This window comes from Monodelphis domestica, chromosome 4 (genome assembly GCF_027887165.1).
Source record: "Monodelphis domestica isolate mMonDom1 chromosome 4, mMonDom1.pri, whole genome shotgun sequence".
Taxonomy (NCBI): domain Eukaryota; kingdom Metazoa; phylum Chordata; class Mammalia; order Didelphimorphia; family Didelphidae; genus Monodelphis; species Monodelphis domestica.
This window is the reverse complement of record NC_077230.1, coordinates 1,502,415-1,522,692: the sequence shown is the minus strand read 5'-3', so window position 1 is coordinate 1,522,692 and position 20,278 is coordinate 1,502,415. Positions and strand designations below refer to the sequence as shown.

The 20,278-nt window shown below is 37.9% G+C and overlaps 1 protein-coding gene across 6 annotated transcripts in view; it reads right to left on the bottom strand.

Annotated features, from left to right (window-relative positions):
- ZBTB21 (zinc finger and BTB domain containing 21) overlaps window positions 1-20,278 on the bottom strand; it is a 51,240-nt gene that overhangs the window by 8,596 nt on the left and 22,366 nt on the right. The window contains exon 4 of one of the 6 annotated variants that reach the window (XM_056797053.1): window positions 8,722-8,876. The exons of the other annotated variants lie outside the window; for them this stretch is intronic. The gene's annotated coding sequence lies outside the window, so the exon portion shown is untranslated. The remainder of the gene's footprint in view (window positions 1-8,721; window positions 8,877-20,278) is intronic. 6 annotated transcript variants of the gene reach the window in all.

The window sequence follows — 20,278 nt, the reverse complement described above, 5'->3', positions numbered from 1 at the left end:
GAAAAAGACTTGTACAAGAATATTCATAGCTGCACACTTTGTGGGGGCCAAAAATTGGAAAATGAGGGGCTGCCCTTCGATTGGGGAATGGCTGAACACATTGTGGTGTCTGATGGTGATGGAATACTATTGAGCTAAAAGGAATAATAAGGTGGAGGAATTCCATGGGGACTGGAACAACCTCCAAGAAGTGATGCAGAGCGAGAGGAGCAGAACCAGGAGAACGTTGTACACAGAGACTAATACACTGTGGTATAATCGAACGTAATGGACTTCTCTACTAGCAGCAAAGTAATGATCCAGGACAATTCGGAGGGAATTATCAGAAAGAATGCTATCCACATCAAGAACTGAGGGAATAGAAGAAACACAGAAGAAAAACATTTCCTTGATCACATGGTTTGACTGGGGATGCAGACTCATTAATGATCACCCTGGTACAAATATTAATAATATGAAAATAAGTTTTGATCAATGATACATGTAAAACCCAGTGGAATTGCTCATTGACTACAGGAGGGGGGAGGAAGAGAGGGAAAGAACATGAATCATGTAACCATGAAAAAATATTCTAAATTCATCAAATTAATTAGTTGATTAATTTTAAGAAATTAAATGTAAAAATGATATGATCAATCATGTAGTTTGATAAGGATATGATTAGGGTTTTAATGTGAAAAGATCACTCTACTGCAAATATGAATAACATAGAACAATGATACTTGTATAACCCACTGGAATTGCTTGTCAGCTCCGGGAGGGGGGGAGGGAATCATGAATCATGTAACCATGGAAAAATATTCTAAATAAAATTAAAAGAAGTTGCAGCTAAATGAAGAATGTTTCATAAGCTCTCCTATAAGAGGCACATACAGGAAGTTAACAGTTGGTTTTGACATGTGTCCAAAGACTAGAAAATATAATTTTACGGGAAAGTTGGTTATATTGTTTTGCAGTACTCTTGATGAGAATAAGCAAAAGGATTACTATGAAGATAATAGTAGGATCTGAGACATCTATTCTGTTGAAAACAAGGAAATAGAAAAATCCTGGGAAGAACTCAAGACCCTCCAAATTCAAACATATGTTAAAATAATCAGTGCCTTTAATGCAAAGAGATGAAAGGAGAGACAAAAAACTGAGTGTAAAATGTGATCCTGAATAAAAAATCCAAAAGGAATGCTGGACACAGATATGCTTCACTATAGATGCTGAATACTTCCTTCAAGAGAGTTGACAGAAGTTGGACCTGGCAAGCACCTAGTAAAATCACAAAAATGGAAACTAAAAACTAGGATAAAAATATGACAATGAAAATGGGTAAAGGAACAGAAATTCCTATAAAGGCATCACCTTAATGAAGGCCAAAAAAAAATCTATTTCTAGGTACCTCAAGGGTAAGCACTTTACCTTATTTATTAAGCTAAGAAATACAGTTAGGTTTAATAATATCATAATAATTATAATTTCGCAACAATAATTTAGTGATACAGTATAAGCAACATTGACCTAGTCATATAAATTCATTTTCAAAATCTTATGGCGAAGTAGAGCAGAAGTTCAGACATTTTTCAAGATGTTATGAAAAGAACGTGAAGCTAGATCATTCCTGAGCATGAAATGAGAAAAGTAAATTTCTATAATAATTCTGTCCACCAACATCAACAGAGCCACCACATTTGAACTCAATGTATTTTATGAAGAAATAGAAATGACACCAAAGAAAACAAAGAAGACAAAAGCAAACAGATCAGTTCAAATATATACAAAGGAGGGCTGTGATGGAGGTGACACAAATTTAAAGGAATTTCACAATCTACTTTCAAAATGTCTGATAAAAAGGAGGACTGGGGAAACAAGGCAATTAAGAAAGTATACAGGGGGCAGCTTGGTGGTTCAGTGGATTGAGAGTCAGGCCCAGGGATGGTAGGTCCTGGATTCAAATCTGGCCTCAGACACTCCTTAGCTGTGTGACCCTGGGCAAGTCACTTAACCCCCAGGCTGGCCCTTACCACTCTTTTGCCTTAGAAGCAATACCCAGTATTGACTCTAAGACAGAAGGTAAGGGTTTTTAAAAAAAAGAAACTATCCATAACTAGAAAGTCATATGCTTAACTTCTTATTTCTACAAAATCTTGGCAATAACACTTGATGTGCCATCCTTTTTTTAAAAGTTTATCTTAATTTATTCCACTAACAAAGGTATACCTAAGTTTTCCAAAGTGAAATGATTCATGTTGTCTCCCACCCCTCTTCCCACCCTACTCCTGGAGTTAACAAACAATTCCAGTGCGCTATATATATGGGTATTATCACTCAAAACACACTTGCATATTATTCATTTTTGTACGAAGCCCACTCAACCCCAAATCATACGCCCAAATAAACAAGCGATAAATCATAAGCTTTCATCTGCAATTCTACTCTCACAGTTCTTTCTCTAGAGGTGGAAAGCATTCTTTTTCATAAGTCCCTCAGAATTGTCCTGGGTCGTTGCAGTGTTGTTAGTATTTGATTGTTAGACTTTTGATTTTCCCACAATGTTTATTACTTGATATGCTATTCTTGATGAAAAAGTGAAAAGGCAACACAGCAAACTATATTATATAGCAGGGATGGAAAACTTTTTAGAGATGGAGTACTGGGACCTACCCTGACCCCATCTCCCCCAGATCAAGTGCCATGCCCCTCCCCCCTACCAAGTGCCAGGTGCACCCTGCCTCATCCCCTTACCCCACACTGGGGAGTTCCCATTGGGCTACTGGGTAGAGGGGTGGGTGAAGTGAAGAAAGCCCTCAGTGAGTGTAGAGAGGGGAAGGAGAGTGGTATGAGTGTTCCCCTCTCCTCTAGCTCTGCTGCTTGTGAGCCACCCACTTTACCCTCTGTGAGCTCCCATTGGGCTGTTGGGCAGAGGGGCAGGGGATGTGAAAAAATGTTATCAGGCATGGGGGAGGGGGAGGAGAACATTTCCACCCAAGTCTGCCTTTCTAGTAATGAGAAGGGTAGGGAAGAATAGAGGAGAGACTGCGCCGGTGGCTGTGTGCCATTTTTGGCACCTGTACCATAGGTTTGCCATCACTGGTCCAAAACAATCTAATTCAACAAGCATTTATCTAACTCCTATACGCAAGGTACTTATTGTATTAGGGAGGATATCTTTTCTATCACAAAATTCAATAAAAGGTATAGAGAACATAGGATCCTATTATATTTATTTTTTTACTGACTATAAATAAAATTTTTTAATTATCTAACAAAGTTTCTGTGAAGTATATGAAAACTGTAGAATAGTCTTTGACAGATGCAGTGGAAAATTTTCTTTGACAATCTTCTGATAATTAGTATCACATGAAATATAATACAGAAAAATAGTGAAGTCCTCTAGATATTCTAGTTTATGGATAATGATAAGCTGATTTCATCAACAAATTATGTTATATGTTAGTTATGGAATACTACTGGGCTGAAAGGAATAATGAACTGGAGGAATTCCACATGAAATGGAACAACCTCTAGGAATTAATGCAAAGTGAAAGGAGCAGAACCAGGAGAACCTTATACATAGAGACTGATACACTATGCCACAATTGAATGTAATGGACTTCTCTACTAGCAGCAATGCAATAATCCAGGACAATTCTGAGGGATTTATGAGAAAGAGCACTATTCACATCCAGAGAAAGAACTATAGAAGTAGAAACACAGAAGAAAAACAACTGCTTGATCACATGGGTCCATGGGTATATGATTGGGGATGTAGACTCTAAGCAATCACACTAATGCAAATATTAATAATATGGAAATAGGAAATCCAGTGGAATTGCTTGTATGATGGGGGGGGGGGAGGAAAGAACATGAATCATGTAACCACAGAAAAATATTCTAAATGAATTAATTAAATACAAATTTCCAATGAAAAAAAAAACTAAAGACAAAATTGCTAAGATTTTCTGGATTATAGAGAAAGCAAAGAAGTTCCAGAAAAATATCTACTTCTTCTTTATTGACTACATTAAAGCTTTTGACTGTGTGGATCACAAGATTTGCCAAGTTCTCAAAGAAATGGGAATAGCAGATCTTGTCTCCAGAGGAACCCATTTGCAAACCAAGACACAATAGGAAGAACTGAATATGGAAAAACGAATTGGTTTAAGAATGGGAAAGAAGTACAAGGATGTATATTGTCACCTTACTTATTTAACTTCTGTGCAGAGTACATCATGAAAAATGTTATGTTGGGTGAATCAAAATCCAGAATTAAGGTTGCTGAAATGTCAATATCTTAGATATGCAGATGATACAACTCTGATGGCAGAAAGTGAAGAACAATTAAGAAGCCTCTTGATAAGGGTGAAAGAGAAGAATGTAAAAGTTGGCTTGAAGCTTAACATTAAAAAAAAAACAAAAAACCTAAGATCTTGGCAACTGGTCACATCACTTCCTGGCAAATAGAGGAGAAGAAATGGAAGCTTTCTGAGATCTTATATTCTTGGGTTCCAAGATTACTGCAGACAATGACTACCAGTCATGAAATTAAAAGGCACTTATTCCTTGGAAGGAAAGCTATAGTGAATCTGGAAATCATATTAAAAAGCAGAAACATCACTTTACTGACAAAGGGCCATACAGTCAAAACTATGGTTTTTCCAGTAGTAAGATATGGCTGTGAGACTTGGACTCTAAGGAAAGCTGAGAATTCCAAAACTGACATTTTCAAATTGTGGTACTAGAAAAGACTTTTAAGACTCCTTTGAACAGCAAGGAAATCAGGTCAAATACTGAAGGTGAGGCTTAAATATTTTGGCTACATAATAAGAAAACAAGATTTACTGGAAAAGACTTGAAGTTGGGAAAGATTGAAGGCAAAAGAAGAAAGGGATAGCAGAGATTGAGATGGGTAGATAGTGTTATGGAAACAATGATTATGAACTTGGTACAGATTTCAAGAGATAGTGGAGGATAGAACAACATGTCAGGCACTGTGCTAAATACTGATGATACAAAAAGAGGCAAAAGACAAGTCTCCACCCTCAGGAAGTTTTCAATCCAGTGTGAGAGATAATATGCTAACAAATATATGTGCAGCAATGTATATACAGGATAAATAGAGAATTATTAACAGGGAGAAGGCACTAGAATTAAGGGGGTTGGGAAGGGTCTCTGGTGAAAGAATGGAGTTAAAGCAGCCCATGCATGGGTGACAAAGAAAATAAACAGAGCCAAGAAATGAAATGTAAAAAAAGCCAGAAAACCAGTGTCAATGGACTGAAAAAATAGGTGGAAGACTGAGGTATAAGGAACTGATGAAAACCAAACTTTTACTTATTCCTGACTTTCCTGTTAGGTGGAAGACATCTAACACTCTCAACAGTTTTGTAGGTGATGCTTCATGGTTACATAAATTACAATCTATAATTTTGATTCTTTAGGGTACATTTCATGAAAACAAAAACATTGAAACCCACAGTCAACCTATTGCCCAACATAAACTGTGAGCACAAAAGAGAATAAAAGGTGGTACTGGAGAGATGCATGTTTAGAAAGGAGATGTGGTCAGTCAAGAGGGTATAAAATAGATGGAAAGCATCTCAACTGTTTTGATACAGTGTACTATTAAACTACCAGTGCTTAAAAAATGGACAGAGGATAAAGGAAGGTAACCCAGAGTAATGCTATTTCTTATACAAGTTTAACTGATGTGAAGCTAACATCACAATGAGACGGTAAAAAGAGTCCTAAAGCCAACAACCAGAAAACGTCTTGATCTGCTCGCCGTCCTGAGAGACGTACGAGTTAAGGATAACACTAGTTTAAAATCTGTTAATAACCAAGAAACACAGTGGAAGAACATTAGCAGTATTGGTTCAGGAAACAGTGAAGAGCTGCAAAAGGGAAAGTAAGAGCAGAAACCCTAGAGAGGGGCCTAACCCAGACCATCCCAAGGAAACTCATGATTAACTACATGCTCACTTCACTGGATACTCCCTGAAACACCCCAACTTCTCAGGTCCTCAACTTTTATTCCTTTCTCATGACTTATCCGCTCCACCCCAAGTGCATATAAGAGACAGAATCCTTAATCTTGCCAAGTCCCACAAGAGGCCAACATCCACGTTCATAAACTCAAATGACCTCATCATAATCTGTGGTCATTCAGCCTGGCAATTCCCAAACCTTCATTCTTGACTTCTAATCCCTCTACCCTTCAATTCCCTCCGGCCATCGCCTCTGAACTAGCGACATTCTCACTCCTTCCCTATCTTGATCTTCTGAAGAACTTGTTCAGCTTTATGCAGTCCTCTTCCCCGGGGTTCCTTGCCCTTTGATCCTACTGAAGAACTTGCCCTGCTATAAACGCCACCATCTTCTGCCCTCTCTCATATTCACATGATGCTGGGCAAAGCTGGCTGGGTCCACTACTTATGTTACATCATTTCAAATGGGTCAAGATAATAGTAATCAATGTATTATTCTACATCTCTTCACTATCACCACAGCCTACTTTAAGTCTCTTTCATTCCTTCTCAAGCCTCATCTAGCTCCTCCTTCCACTGTTTTATCAGCTGAAAGCACCAGGCACAATTCACTGGGGAAAAAAGTTCTTTCACCGAGTTTCTTCTCTCTAGCTGTTCATTTCACATCACTCTGATGTTCTCAACAGTATCATCAGTTCCTTCAATCCATTTCCCAAGCAGCTGTTTTCCTTATCAAGTTAACCCCTCTATAACAAGCGATTCCCTTCCATCCCATCTTCTCCGGCAGAATATCACAGTCATTTCTTCTCATGTGCTGCTGTTTGTGGCTCAGTTATTTTAGTCCTGTCTGATGCTTTGTGAAGCCATTTAAGATTTTCTTGACAAAGATACTGGAGAGACTTGCAATTTCCTTCTGCAGCTCATTTTACAGATGAGTAACTAAGGAAAATAGGGTTAAATGACTTGTCTAGGGTCATGGCTAGCATCTAGAGACGTGTGAAATCAGGTCTCCCCAACTCATGTACTTATCTTCATCCATTGTCTTCCCCAGCCCTCTTATTCTTTACAGATTTTCTATGTCTTTCCTGAAATGTGTCAGGCAACATTGAAGGCACTACTCAAAATATAATCTCCTATGCTGTATACTAAATGTCATTCTTAAAGTAGCCTATGTTTGAATTAACTATTAATACATTATAACAATCTGTACTTCGCAGATGATTTTGTAAGCTCCAAAGCAGATTGTTATAATGTATTAATAGTTAATTCAAACATAGGCTACAAAAATTTGTCATTTTTATGTTAAATTTCAATGAGATAAATTTATAACAAATTAAATTTATTTTAAAATCATATTTGAGTCAGAACTTGACAATCATCAAACACAAACATTTAAGTATTCAAAAATTAAACTTAAAACTATGCATCTACCTAAGGAAAATTAATTTTAATGCTGTATCATTTGATTTTTGATATTAATCTATATATAAAGATTTGCTTTTCCTGTCCAAGCTCAAAATAGATTTCTCTGATAGCTCTAGAAATGTCCTTTCTCTGAGGTATCTCTTAAGTTGGGAAGGGAGTTTAAGTTCTATTTTCTCTATAAACAAAATCTACCCTAAACCCTAGGGTCTATGAGCTTTTGCCCTTGGTCCTTGATATTGAAGTATAAGGTAATATGGCCTGTAAAGGGGAGTCTGACAAGAACAAGCTTGATTTTTTCCCCCTTGGATCAATAAGAGCTATTAAAGTCTCATGACAAGGCTACTTTCTCAGCTATCCTCTCCTCTTAATGATGAGGGAGAAGCCAAAAGCTCTTAAACCCATCTCCACATTGTTTTCACTCAGAATCAATTTTTGATATTCAGGGGAGAGCCAAATAATGAGTTGTCACAGGAACAGCAGGAGCATTCAAGATGGCCTAGGGCCTTACATCTTTGTTTTTAAAGTTGTCTTCAGCCTCCTTAATTGTGTTTTGAATTGTATTTTGAATTCTTCCAGGGCCTGTATCCAATTTGCTGGGTTATCTGTTTATTTTGCTTGGAGTTCCTTCATTCTTCTTTGCTCTGTTTGCTCTTTGTTCATTGCCTGTATAGAAGCTGTCGATTGTAATTTCTTTTTTCTTTTTCTGTTGTTTGCTCATATTTAGCCCTTCTTTACTCCCTGCTGTGGCCTGAGCTCTTGCTCCTCCCATTTTTTGGTGGTTTGGGGCTTTTCTTTCAGCCTTTACCCTTGGAGTTTTGTCAGTAAATCTCTCAGTGCAGTCTGTGGGGGAGGGGTGTTGGAGCCTGAGCTTCTCTGCCCTCTGGAAGCTGTGATGGGATTAAATTCAGAGGTGGGTGGGGGATGGGTGCTAGAGCTTGAGCTTCCCTGTCCTCTGGAGGCTTTGATGGGATTAAGTCTGGCTGGGTTGCTGGATGTGCCCTGGGGCCAAAACCTCAGGAAGGGGGGAGGGGGGCGGTGCAATATGGAGTGTTTCTGCTGCTACAACTATGCCTCCCGCTCTGCGCTCTATGATTCTCCTCTATCTGCTTCTCCACTGCCTGTGTTGAATGCTCTGAGCCTGGCACAGCTTTGCCTGAAAGGTACTCCCTCCATACCAGCGCCTTTGCCTGCCCAGAGGTTCCAGCTGCCACTGGAGGCTTAGTGCTCTGGGTGGGGGAAGGGTCCCAGGACCTTCCTTCTTCCTTCCCCTTAAACCAGAGTGTTCTCAAATTCCGGCTTTTGGGGGGGGGGGGGGGCATACCTTTTAAATTGAGTTCAGCAGGAGGGTTCCTTGGCTCTGTCTTGTTGTTAGGTTTGATTTTCAGTCCCCTAGGAGCCTTTAGTTTGCAATCGGCAAGGAAGGGTTTTCAGAGGTCTGAATGTTTGCTGCCTCTATGCCGCCATCTTGACCTGTATCTTTGTTTTTGATAAACAAGGGAATCATTGATCTTTATTGATTACTTCTAACCTAGTCAATAAATTAAATTTTCATATCCAGATACTAATTTCTTAGAATTTTATTTTACATATCAAAGCTTATTCTTTTTAAAAAATATTTATTTAATAGAATTTATTCTCAGGTATCTTAGTCCCTCCTTATTCTCTCTACACTGTAGATGGTATCACCAAACACAAAGACATATATTCATAGATTGTATCTTTCATGTTTCTATCTTTTAGTTCATTCTCTGGAGATGGACATTCACACGTTATTTTTTAAATATTAATTCTATACCTGTATGTAATGTTCTCTTGGTTCTACTTGTTTCACTCCTCATTACTTCAAGTAGATTCTTCCAAGTTAAAAAAAATTTTTTAATCTGCTTTTGTTTCTCATGGTACAATAATATTCTATCACAATCATATATAAATTTGTCTAGCCATTCCCCAACTGTTAGACATTCTCTCAATTTCCAGGTCTTTGCTACCAGAACAGTTTATTATTTTTAAAGTACACATCAACTTATCATGGTAGTACCAACACTGTCTTTGTTTTCCTTATGCTATATATTTTGTATATTTTTAGGCATTTAATTGACACTCTTTTCTTTTTTTTTTAATCACTACCATTGATTGTTATATGAACTGGAAGAACTTCCATGAACTATAGTAGTAGTAGTCTCTTGGTAACCGAGGATGATGATTGTCTTTGCGCGTTTTTATCTATGATAGATGAGTGTGCACAAAAACACTTGTGCGTGAAGGAGATTTCAGTGGAAAAGCCGATGCACAGACAGTCCCACTCTCTCGGCGTGGGAAGCCTGGGTCCAGAGGCACGAAAAGTCGTTACACCTGGAGACTTCCTCAGCTGCATTGGGTGGCCGTGCTGTCCTTTGTGCTCCAACACGCCCTGAGCACGCCACAGTGCTTTGCTGCATTACCATGAACTTTATTTTACTTTGAATATAAGCTAAAAATTCTTTTTTTTTTGCACTTGTAATACTCTTTCACTTAGTGTTGGATTTTTCAACACTCATCCTTGCTAAAAAAAAAGTACTTCATTGGCTTTGCATTTTCATTAATGTGAAATTACTAGTAGTGATACAACTAATATACGTCTTCTCATTTTGGACAATTCTTAATGACTTCTTTCCTGAAAGATTGATCTGTACTAGTATCCATGTTACTACTGTCCTTCAATTTGGCTACATTACAAAATTTCTATAGCCAATTTCTTTTTCCCTTTATACAAACTCCTTGATATACTAATATTTTATATGAGTCAATGCAGAATGAAATGAGTAGAACCAGGAAGACAATTTACTGGGCAACCACATAATTCTGAAAGGATTTAAGAAGACAATAATTATGACATGACTAATATAGTGAATCATTTTTCTTGACTATACTTTTACACATTTATCAATGCTTAAAAAAGGAATAAAAAAGATTAAATATTTTAAAATTACAAATGAGGTTCAAATAAAACAATTTTGTTATTCTGTTAAACTTATCACATTCTTTAAAAATTGTATATAATGAGTTCATGGTCTCTTATACAATCCTTTTTTGTTATTCTTAATTGTAAGGTCTATTAATGATTTAGTTTATAATAAAAAAATAAAGTTAAAGAACATTTATGAGCCCAGTTTTTTGTCTACCTGCAGTCAATACCTGTGCAAGATAAATTTACTGATTAACTCAATAGGTTATGTAGGCAATACATATTCATCAACTTGCTTTTTCCTGTGCCTTCACAATAAATCAACAAATCTCCAATACCATTATTCACAGTGATAATTCATGATCATAAAGACGGCTCTAAGTCCCTACAAATCTGATGTATTTTCTGAATTGAAGAAAAATCATGTTCAATGGTGCTTCAGTGTGAAGTTTTAAGTTAGTGGACTATATGTATATGGTACAGATAAATACACGATCATGGTATGGTGAAGGGGAATTTGTATTGCCTTTGTCTATTTTAAGTTCAATCAAGAATTTAAAGTCGCCCTACTACACACTTGGTAAGTCACTAACAAAGACCAAAGCACTGTCCCCCTCCCCTAGCCCAGTGCTAGGCAAATCCAAAGGCTGGGATTAAGGACTGGTAAGGACTAGCAATTCAGAGTAAGTGATTTACTCAGATCACACGGGCAGGAAATATCTGAGGACAGATCGGACTCCAGAACCTCCCATCGCTAGGCCTGGCTCTCAGTCCACTGAGCCACCTACCTGCCTCTGTCATGTGAAAGTATTTCCCAGATGATAGCTAAACCCAAAGACTACAGAATAAAAAATCTGTTGCTTATAACAGACATTAACTGAATGTTTCATATATATGATTGACCAAACCCTTACTATTTCTCAGCACCTGAATGAAACTGGAGAGTGATGGAAAAGTTCTCCAAGAGATTAAACATGAAGGGAGATCTAAATGGATCTGTGGGATTGGTTCCAGGGCTGGGCTGGATCAAGGAAATTTTGAAAAGCCTGTTTTATAACACTAATCATTGTTATTGTATTAATTTCGATTTATTGTGGTGTTCACAGCTTCTCAGTACTTGTATCTACTTGTGGAAGTGCCTGCCATAAAGCTTATATGAAGGTATTTCAAAGAGAAAACGCTAGGTTATTCCAAACTATGGCCTGAGATACAAATACGTAAAGTTTGATGAAAGTGGGGCCTGTGACAAGAGAAACTCTAGCTCAGGCTTCTTGTTGCTGTTATCAGAAGAGAACCTCTATGATGGCAAAGAAACAACCCACATTTCTTGATGCCTCTCGGATAAGAAGAGGGCACTGCCCCAAGCTCTATTTCGAATGTACAGATATTGTTTCGGGAAGATAGAAAATCATACTACTAACAGTATCAAGGCTGGGGAAAAAGTCACATTTCCATTTTGATTAGCTAGTGGTTGCCCCCATCTTCCTCTCCTGCTTTCGGTAAAGCTCCATTTTTTTATTGCTGCTCATATAGTCATATTCCATATGAAGCTGCTGCAGTTAAGTATTTCTGCTTTGTTGATTTAGTGATTGAAAGCAGTACCTAATCCATGGGACTTCAGGTAATTTTTACTTTACAACAAACTATCCCTGAGAACTGAATGGACTTTACCTCCCTCGTCAGAAACAAAAAGTCAAGAAGTTAACTGTACAAATGGAGATTTTGAACCCCAGACTTCATCCCCAGAAGTCCTTGGCATTTCCCAGAATTCCCCATAATCTCTCCTCAGGCTCCACCTTGGCGAGACCCCGATTGGTATTTAACTGGCAGTCACGCCTCCGCGCTCTCTTCCTTTGCAAAGATGCAGCTAGTGTGGTGGTAAGCCAAGTGCGGGGATTTTAAACGGTTTTTATTGTGCATCCTCTGTATTCCTTGACTTCTAATGATCCTTAATAAGCCTCATGAAATATACTATGTTTATTATTAGAAATGGAATTTAATTATTAGCTAACCACACTGAGTGTTGCAGTGCCTCAGGACAGAAGTGATCAGACAAAGACTGCCCCACGGACCAGGATTGCATCTAGGGAAGCCAAGTGGAGACTGAGGGGTGGAGTCAAGATGGCAGCTCAGAAGCATCAAAAAGGTGAGTCCTCTAGGAAAACCCTTCCACATCAATCAAAAATAAAGCCCTTCGAGGGGGACAGAAAACCAATCCAACAACAGGACCGAGTCAGGGGCTCTCCTGCTCCGTTCAACTTCAAAGATACGCAGAGAAGGTTGAATTCTGGGGTTTAAGGAAAAGAAAGAAGGAAGTTCCTGGGACCCTTCCCCCACCCACTGGGCTGAGACCCAGGGAGGCTAAGGGCCACAGTATCCTTGCTGCCTATCCTTACAGTATGAAAGCAAAGCAAATCTTTTATGAACTCTTCAGTAACTTTTGAGTGCCTCATTTCATACAAACACAGAAGGTGAATTCCCAGGATACTATTGCAATGAACAGTCCTCCTCATCCTGTGAAACTCACTCTTCTATCCCCAAATCATTGCAGAGGGTCTACCCAACATCTTAGAGGCTTCTTCTCTTTTAGACTTTTGTTATCGTGTGGCTCTTAATACATGGTGTCAACTGGTGATGTTCTTCACTTTCAACAACCAATTTTCTTTTTCCATTGTTTATTTGATGACATTATTTCCAATTTTTCCTGCGTAATTCTTCCTTGAAATATATTGTTTCTATTATTAATAAGTAATCTATTATTAATAGTGACTATTATAGAGTATAGTTCTAGAAGGTTTTATTTCAGATTCAAGACTGATTATATAATGTGACAAAAAATCAAAGCAAAAAGCAGGAGGGTTCATTCTAAGAGCTAATATTTTTATAAAAATTTGTGACATATTATTTTCCCTCCATTTTATAGATGAGAAAATGTGCTTAAATGTGGATGTAGGAGATATGATCATAACTAGCATTAATATAGCACTTTATGGTTTGTAAAGAGCTTTATCATAAATGTTATTTAATTTGATTCCTGCACAAATCCTAGAAAGAAGGTGCTATCATTATCTTCTTTTTGTAGCAAAAAGCTAAATCTGAGAGAAAGTGACTTGCCTAGGGTCACAAAGTAAAAGTTTAAGGAAGAATTCAGGACTGCCTGACTTTGAATTCAGCATTCTCTCCACCTGGCCACCTAGCTGCCCTAGGAGACAGGGCTGAATCTCTAAAGTATCTGAGAGAGACAGGCGCCATGAGATCATAGATTTAGAGCTGGAAGTAACCTGAGTGAAAAAAATACAATATTCTTCTCTTGAATTATATTTTCCAACATATATAGATATACATATAGTGTGTTAATAAACATTCATGCAAATAAAAAATATACTTATATAAATATGTAAGTGTTTTTTAAAAAGAAATATATTGCCGTTTCTTCTTGTCTATCATATGCTTCTTCACAGCCCACTGGTTGATCCTTGCTTTTATTTCTTTGTATTTCTTAATATTCTATAACAATGCTATATAATATTAGGAGACAAATAAAGGTATTTTGATATGGGCCTCTGCCACAAGGAGATGCCTAAAATAATCATTCAAAGAAAACTCTTTAATTTCTGAAGAACAAATCCGTCTGCTCTTTTTTTCTGTCCAATTCCGGACCTCACATCTACCTAAGGGGTTACTACTGATAGATGAGAAGACCTAACCACACATCATAATCTCAACAATGGGAAGATTTTTGTCCTCAGGAATCATATTTAGGAAGTTCTACATTGTTCTGGGTTAGGAACACTGCACTCATCACATAAATAAGGAGAAATCTAAATAAACGGATAACTACTGTTTATGGGTAGGCCAAGCCAATATAAGAGAAATGACAATATTTCCTAATTTACTTATTCAGTAGTATACCAAATTACCAAACAATTATAGAATTAGAAAGAAGAATAATCAAATTCATCTGGAAAAACAAAAAAGGTCAAGAATATCAATGGAATTTTTAAGAAACATAGGGATGGAAGGGTGCCTACTAATACTAGCTGTCAAACTATATACAAAGCTGTAATCATCAAAATAATTTGGTAAGGGGTAATAAAGAGAATGGAATACAGATCAGTAGAATTGATTAGGTACCCAATGTATCCCATGGGGTTATATTCTAAGACCTACTAGGATGGCTGAAACCTTGGAAATAATCGAACATCTGCTGATCTCCATATACATGTACTCTCTCTCCCTACTCCTCCCCCCCCCCCTGCAGCTCTGTGATCTCTTCCCATCCTCCCACCAAAAGAAAAACCTAAAAAAAAGTCAGCTCCCCTAGTTGACTTCTAAGCTTTACTGATAGACTTCTGGGTTGACCTCCAGTGCTTCTGGTTAACAGTAGATAAGAAACTGCAGAAAATAAAACCATAGATAAAGGGGCCCTACTGTATACAGAAAAAAAATGAGCATAGTAATCTAGTGTCTGATAAACCCAAAGTTCTAGGTATTAGGGAAAGGCTCACTATTTAATAAAATGAATGCCTATTTTTTAAAAAATAGAAATTAAGAGGGTGACTACTTATTGGGAAATACTCATAACATTTTATGGCTTATAAAAAATTATGGCATATGTATAAAATGAAAACTAGGCCATTAAGAATTGACAAAATGGACAGTTTCTGAGGGAAGTAGGAAGATCTCTGAACAGAAGCAGAATGAAATAAGCAAAACTTGAGGAATACTTTATACAATAAAAATAATTTTGAAAGACTTCAGAACTATAATCTGTATTTATTACTATGATTCTAGAAGAATTAAGATGAAACATGCTACCCCATGTCCTGCCAGAGAAGTGAAGGACTGACTGACGCATATTTTTGAACAAAGCCAATGTAGGAGTTTGTTTTTGAGGAATTATATATGTTATAAGCATTTCATTATTTTAAAAAGTTGTTCATTGTACGTAGGGGATTGGGTAGAGATAATAAGTGCTTGTAAAAACGAATGAATAAAATTATTTTTAAAATAAATATATTCTACACTACCAAGTCATCCTCCAGGTCAAAAATGGATATCGTAATCAAGAGAAATGGCCCAAAGCAGAGGAAAATCTGAGATTTAAAGAAGATGGACCCAGGAGGGGCAGATGGAACATTCAGCCAGCAGGGGAAGGGAGTTCCATGGAAGATTCAAAAGCAGCAAAACTGTTGGCTAGGGCTGATTCTGGTCACTCTCTTACCAAAGACTCTGACAAGGGCTAGGGAGGAGAGCTGCTCTTCTGATACCCCTTCTACCTGGCTGAGCTGAAGGCAGTTCTTGCCCACTGAAGACACCTGCTGATTTAAAACTAACTTTCCCTTAGGGGAAAGTCAAACCATTGCTCTGAAGAGACTTTGTGGCCAAAGCCTTAAACAGCTGATAGGAAAAAGATATCTAGGGACCTCCCACCTCTTCCCTCTACCTCTCTCTCTCCCTGACTTTTTTCTCCAAGAAATAAATTAGATATCTTAGTTTACAGAAGACTGTCTCTAAGTTTTATAATAGGAGGGAGGATTTCAAAGTCGAAGGAGAAAGTTGGGAGGGGTTGACTCACCTTCTGGTCAAGGCAAGACTCCATGAAAGTTGTCCACATTAGTGGAAGAAGAAGGAAGGTGCTACCTAGAAATCAGTCCCCAACAATAACTGGTTTCCTGGTCCTAGCAAAATTTCTGTACAAACATTATAAATGTATAAAAGAGCTGAAACAGGTCTTCAAGATCTTTGAGCCTGACTTTGATGATACAGATTTAATTATGTCAGAAGTATTTAGCCCCCACGAATAACGGCAATCTGTAGAAAAAACTAGGCAGGATGCCACCTTCACAGACTGGCCCAGGGCAAATGAAAGAGAGGACTTTGACTTTGCCAGACCATCAAATTTTGCTTGTCTGAGGAAATGCAGAGAAGATCTTCTGCAAGCAATTGAATCTTTCTGTTCAAAGTCCAATGCATGGAACAAATTCGACAAAATGATGCAAGAGAAAAATGAACGCCCTACAACATACGATAACATAGGTTATCAGAAAGTATTGAGTCCATCATGGGGATAAATATGGACTCGCAGGAATCAATGGCCCATATAAAGAGACAGTTCTTAAGGGGATGTAACATGTAGTTGAGGAACTTTTTTAGAAACTTCTTCCCCAAGTATGATTCAATCTCAATTACAGAACTGAGGGACACATAAACATATCTGTATGACAAATAAAGAGAGCAAGAGAGAGAAAAGGATGAACTAAAACAAAAACTACACAATACAGAAGAATCTTTGAAGCAGAAGGAAATGGAAGAAATTAAAGAGTTTAAATGAAATAAAAACATACTCTAGACCCTCTTATCAAAACCAGAGGAGTCAGAGAGAAACAAGAAAGTGTTTTTTATGTAAACAGGTTGGCCACATTGTAAAAGACTGTTATCTCAAGAAAAAATAAGAATAGGGCAATAACAAAAGCACAAGAAATCAGCACAAGACTTATTACAGGTCCACAAACACTTGCTGCACACACTGCTCTCTGAAAAATTTGGAAACAACGGATTTGAAATCAATGTAGTCAAGCTATACAATCTGGAGCAAAACCACAATACTCTGATATAGTGGCAAAAGGGAGATATACAGCATGAAGCCAGGACCCTAAATTAATACAGAAAAAGATTGGGCCTGGGATAAAGGATTTGGAATAGTGTCAAAAATAATAAGAGACTGGGGGCAGCTGGGTAGCTCATTGGATTGAGAGCCAGGCCTAGAGATGGGAGGTCCTAGGTTCAAATCTGGCCTCAGACACTTCCCAACTGTGTGACCCTAGGCAAGTCACTTGTCCCCCATTGCGTAGCCCTTACCACTCTTCTGCCTTGGAGTCAATTGACTCCAAGGTGGAAGGTAAGGGTTTAAAATAATAATAATAATAATAATAGACTAAAAAGTTTGAAATCAAAATACAAAAAGGGAGAAGAGATTACAAGGGTGGTACCTGCACATGAATTTATGTGTTCTGTGAGAGTTTCCCTTGAAGGAGCAAAACAAAACATTAGTAAAAAGCAGAGAGAATAGATATGGAGATTAAACACACAATAGCAGAGATGAAACAAGATGTAGAAAGTTCATACACAGGGAGCATAGTAACTAGACAAGAGAAAACCAGAAAAATCAAAACATATCTGGAAAATTTCTTCGGGTGCAGATTTGGTTTAGGGATTGATCAGAGAAGAAAAAGTCATAAAAACTTGCATCAACAACACCATAAGTTGATAGCAACAACAAGGAAACAAAATTTTAATTCTCTAAACCAAGACAGTTATGTGCCTGCACAGATAATTCTAATGATTCTAATACTAAGACAATTGTATCTTTAAAACCTAAATACAATGTAAATACTCTCACAGACATGAACAAATCCCCACTTGGACTGATTAAAAGTACAAAAAGCTGCTTGGTACAGATTTAGAACTAGCTTGAATCCTGAAGATAAGATCTTTCACCCTGTACATTATAATATAGAAAAATCAAATCTCAATGATTATATATCTAGTAATGGGCTTGATATTGAAAATCAAATTCAAGATACTGGAAATATGGCAACTGTTAGATTTGAAAATATGGATGGAATGCAGGGCACAACAACTGCCATGGTGGCTCAAGATTCAAAAAGCTTCCATGAAGCCATGGTTCTGAATGCAGGGGGGGAGGTCTGACCATCTCAGAGAAAAAAAAGAGTAGGCAGATATCCATGGTTTAGATTCACGTTCAAAGACAGAGGAACACATTACAGACCTGAGTGTTACAGAAGATCAGTCAGGAAATGAATTAAACCAAGAAATTTTAATTAGTACTACCATACAGTCAACTGATGATGAAGGGTCAGTGCAAATTAACAACATGACAACTGTTCATTGACAACTGAAAGACCTGAACTATATTGTGGAGTAAGGTGGGGAAAAAGCAATATAAGGCTAAAGACATTCCCAGGAGATACCACTGTAGGGGGTATGATTTCAGTGGCAGGAGCTACTGGGGAAATACAGCAGGTCCCAGAGATCAAAAGTACAATGTTAAACTAGGTCCACCATTGACCATACTTTCCTCCTAATTCCTGGATGTCCAGATAACCTTTAAGGATGCAATTTTTTATGTCAAATCAGGGCAACCCTTCAATGTGAACAGTCTGGAAATATATATTTACATCTACCCAAACATTCACTAAAGCATTATCCATTGCTATATCTGGAGCAATTAGAGGAAAAACCTGAACAACTACATGCATTAACATCAACGTATGAAATTCCTGAAGATATACCAGAAGGGGTTTTTGCAAAACATCAGAATGATGTGGGTAGAATTAAGTCTGCAGCACTGGTTAAAATAGAAGTCAAAGATGGTGTAACTCCTAAGACAATGCAATACAAGTTTAGTAAGGAAGCCATTCAAGGCATAACTCCAATCAGCAACAGTTTTTTGGAGCAAGGCATTTTAAGACCAACAGTGTCGGAATTTAATAGTCCAATTTTAGCTATTAAGAAAATGAAACCAAATGAAGATGGCACTTTTCCCTGGAGATTTGTTGAGGATTTTAAGGCAGTGAACAACTTTATAAAGAAGACTCACACTATTACACCTTCACCAAATGATATTATTACAAAAATTCCATCCAATACCCGGTGGTACACCATGATTGATCTGAGCAAAGCATATTTCACAATACCATTGCACCCTGACTCCCAAAACATTTTTGCTTTCTCGTGGGGACAAAATAAGCTCTACTGGACTCGTCTAGTCCAGGGCTATTGTGAATCAGCCTCTATCTCCTGCCAATTGCTTCGGGGAGACCTCGCAACTATATCAGGTTCAAGCACACAAGTTGGTACGCTATATTGACGATTTACTTCTAGCGTCATCAGATCCTAAGACATGTTTAGAAGACTTGAAAAGACTACTGACAGAGATATATATGAGAGGACACAAGGTCTCTAAGATGAAGATTCAGTGGGTACTCCCAAAAGTAGAATATTTGGGGTTTATCCTGGAAGAGAGCACCAGGAAAATCTCAAGCAGGAGAATAGCTGATATACAGAAACTAGGCATCCCTAGGGCTAAGAAACAACTCAGAGCATTCCTAGGGGTTGAAGGTTTCTCACAACAGTATATCATAGGGTATTCCCATATTTCAAAGTGCTTGACAGACTTGACAAAGAATGTGATAAAAGAACTGTTGCAGTTAACAAAAGAACACCTTCATGCTTTGTCAAAATTAAAGCAAGCAATTCTCACGACTCCAGTGTTAGGGATACCAAATTATGAGGAGTTCCATTTGTATGTTCATGATGCTCAGGGCATAGCTTCTGGGGTGTTGGCACAATATTTGGGGTTAAATTTAAGACCTATAGCATTCTACAGTACAATCAACAAGGTAGCACAGGTACACTGCTTGAGGAGCATTGCTGCAACCGCCCTCATGGTAAAGGAAGCAAATGACATTGTACTGGGATGCAAGTTGAATGTGTATATTCTGTGCACCAAAATGAAAAACTCTTAAGGTCACAGGATATGCATGCATTCACATCTGCCAGTCTGTCTCAGTATGAGGCCATTTTGCTAGGGAAGGACAACATAGCCATTCAGAGGTGTGCACCTTTAAATCCAGCTACTCTGATTCCAGATTTGCCTTTGGGAGGTGAACCACTACATGACTGAAACAAAGAGGTAGAAATGATATATAAGCCTAGGAAATAATTTAAAGATACACCCCTTAGTGACCCAGATATGGAGTTATACACTGATGGATCCTCATATGTGAGGACACAGGGTCACAGGTGCAGCAGTAGTGAATGATGATAGGACGTTATGGCATGCTTCACTGCCTAGTCATGTCAGTGCCCAGGGAAGGGAATTAAAACTGTTGCTCCAAGCTCTCAAGTT